The sequence below is a fragment of the Bos indicus genome, chromosome 1, assembly GCF_029378745.1.
Source record: "Bos indicus isolate NIAB-ARS_2022 breed Sahiwal x Tharparkar chromosome 1, NIAB-ARS_B.indTharparkar_mat_pri_1.0, whole genome shotgun sequence".
Lineage (NCBI taxonomy): Eukaryota > Metazoa > Chordata > Mammalia > Artiodactyla > Bovidae > Bos > Bos indicus.
Window position 1 is genome coordinate 8,147,994 of NC_091760.1, and position 3,276 is coordinate 8,151,269.

At 44.5% G+C, this 3,276-nt stretch overlaps 1 non-coding gene across 1 annotated transcript; it reads right to left on the reverse strand.

Annotated features, from left to right (window-relative positions):
• Positions 1–395: 395 nt before the first annotated feature.
• Positions 396–502, reverse strand: LOC139185288 (U6 spliceosomal RNA). Its single transcript, XR_011568905.1, has one exon. It is a non-coding gene; the product is annotated as a U6 spliceosomal RNA (small nuclear RNA).
• Between the last annotated feature and the right edge of the window lie 2,774 nt (positions 503–3,276).

Consider the following 3,276-nt stretch of genomic DNA (forward strand, 5'->3'; position numbering starts at 1 on the left):
GACTCTTTGCAACCCCATGGACTATCACCCGCCAGGCTGCTCTGTCCATAGGATTTTCGAGGCAAGAATACCGGAGTGGATTGCCCTTTCTTTCTCCAGGGGATTAACTAAGGTTAAATGAGATCATCAAGGTGGCCCTAATCTAATGCTTGGTGTCCTTATCAGGAGACATTAAGATGCAGACACACAGGGCAGAGATCACGTGGAGAAATGGAGGTGGCCGTCCACAAGCTAAGGAGAGAGGCCTCAGAGAAAACCAAACTTGCTGGCATTTTGATCTTGGGGTTCCAGCCTCCAGAACTGTAGGACAATGATTTTCTGTGGTATACGAGGCTCTAGTCTGTGGTATTTTGTTACAGCAGCCCTGGCAGGAATTCATCCCCTTAGAATATGTGTAAATAACAGAATAGTTCTGGAATTTGTGCCTCATTCTTGCTCAGGAACCATGCTAATCCTCTCTGTATCAATCTAATTTTAGCAGACGTGCTACCAAGGCTAGCCCTCAGCATGGATTTCTTAACCCCCTAATTTACCAAAGCTTTAAAACCTGAGCTTTCCTGGAGTTCGGGTCTTATGCCTTCTGTTGCCACATCCCAACGTTGCTGCCCGCTTGGCATTTGATGAGTGTGAGGAGACCCCGCATCACAGCATTTCTGAGCAGTTTCAGGGCCCTGCCCCCACGTGGTACAGCACGTTCATTCACTTTCATATTTAACATCACCATGAGTCCAAAAGCATCATCGAAAATTGAAACACTCTTAGAAATGGTGGCATGTGGGTGGGGAGGAACTGGGGACTGACTAAAGAGAGAAAGTTGGTCGAAACCTTTCTTTCACTGCTGTTGCAGGCAAAACGTTTCTCCGTCAAGAGAACGGCCATGTGTCTACAGAGCTCGTTAAAATTCCGTGTTTGGGTGAAAATATTGAAGTAAAGTACTGCAGATGGCAGCATGGCATTACACATGATGATTCTGGAGCAAAGTCGCAGCGTCATTGTCCCACTTTCCTTTTTTTTTTCCTAGTGGGTAAGTTACTGGAACCTTTTAAAATATGATTATTTATGGTGAAAACTTGGACAGGCAATTATGCCTGTTTTTCAAGTTCACTTCCATGGCCTGCAACGGCAACGTACCAGTCAGCAACATCCCCTTGAAAAGCCTCCAGGCTTTATCTAGCTCCCCACTCGGAGAATCCCAAGGTTAGATTTCAACCTATTTTGAAATTAAACTTCAGAGATGTACCCAACCTTCTCTCAAGTTCCTAAAGATGTTTACCCAATGTTAACAAAGAAATAATTATTCTCAGAACCTAGGGCACCAACGCTATGTGAGAGCCGCCTCTTAGACTGACCCACACATGCTGCTCTGTAACAGACATGCAGACATGCTTCAGTTTCCCCCCATTCATTTTTAACCAGAAAAAATGAGTGCTTTGGGAACTCCAGGGATGTCTGTTTTCAGCAAAATCTCTAAAACTCTAAACACCAGGTCAGCAAATGTATTCTCTTCAGGTTCAGGCAGTAAATATTTCCAGCTCTTTGGGCCACATGGCCTCCATCACAACTCTGCCTTGTACCCAAGGGCAGCCACAGGCAGTGTGTCTACCATCTGCTGTGGCCCTGTTCCTATAAAACTTTATTTATAAAAGCAGGCAGGCAGATTTGGCTCTAGGTAGCTTGCCAACGTCTGCTCTAAACCTGGGCTTGCGGATCCGCTGAGGAGGCCTCCCTGTGTTGTTTGAACTCTTGTGGACATTTTACCCTCCCTCCTGTTTTTTGTTTTTTTGTCTTCTCACTTAAAGGCTGCTATGATTCACATGTATTTCAAGAATGACCTGTATCTTTTTTTTTTTTGGAGGTAAAATGTTGAGCTTGACATTGGAGACATGTTCAATCACAGTGTTAGCCTGACTATGTTTCGTTCTTTCTCATTTCTTCCCATGAGGTCCATGTGGCCTGAGTTCCATCTTAGGAATAAGGGTTTGGATTTGGGACCGTGCTTGTTTTGAAACTGGCCCAGTAAGGATGAAGGTAATGGGGCAAATGCTATTCATGTCCCCTGAGGTAATGCGTGTGCCCAGTAGGTAGACAATCAGCTTCGGTAGCCATGTGACCATGTTATTTACCAATGTAAATAAACATGCTTATGAAGAGCGCCCTGGACATAACAAAATGCATTAAGCAATTTTCAAAAAGGTGATGTGTTTATTAATATGCTTATTAACAGTCCTTTATAGCTCAGTTGGTAAAGAATCTGCCTGCAAGGCAGGGGACCCCAGTTCTATTCCTGGGTGGGTAAGATTCACTGGAGAAGGGATAGGCTACCCACTCCAGTATTCTTGGGCTTCACTGGTAGCTTAGCTGATAAAGAATCCACCTGCAATGTGGGAGACCTGGGTTCAATCCTTGGGTTGGGAAGATCCCCTGGAGAAGGGAAAGGCCACCCACTCCAGAATTCTGGCCTGGAGAATTCCAAGGATTGTATAGTCCATGGGGTGGCAAAGAGTCAGACATGACTAGTGACTTTTACTTCCATTTTATCAACAGTCAGTTTCCACAGATGCTGAATCCACACGTCATTCACTCAAAGTCTAAACTCTGGTGGAAGATGGTCCAAATGCCGATAATGGTGATGAGTCTGTGGGAATCAGCAAACATGATCTCCTAAAGGCTACCTTAAGGCAGACCTGACCCCTGATTGGCCCCAGACTGTTCTCCTTCTTGAAAGGATTCTCTTAAAGGGGATTGGTCTGCTAGGCTGTTTCCCATATGTCCAGGCTGCAGCAGACCCCAGCAGAGTAAAGCAAGTCATTTCCAGGAACTTTTTCTGGGGCAGGTACATATGAAGGATGTTTTTGATAGCTTCTGGCCTCATTTTAATTCTAAGCTTATAAGAGCATTACAGAAGTGATGACCTTGAACGTGAAGCTGAAACTGGCCAAAGATATCTATTCTGTCACATAAAGTCCACTCACACCACCCTTGATACACTTTGTATGGATTAATTTAAGAGTAAACTCCATCATTCACATGTGGACTATGGTACTTGTGGGCTGAAGAGTGGGCGGGAATCTGTGGTTGGCCTTCACATCTTGACCTGGAGTCACTTGAATTCCTGCTTTGTGTCAGCTCTCATAGGAAAGTAAAGACATTCCAGAGGCTTACCTGTACAATAAAGGACTTTGTTTATTTTTGTCTTTCTTGCCAGTTTGGAAAACTTATTACATGGGCTGAGCTGCAGAAATAGACCAAACTACATAGAGCAACCTGCTTCATGGA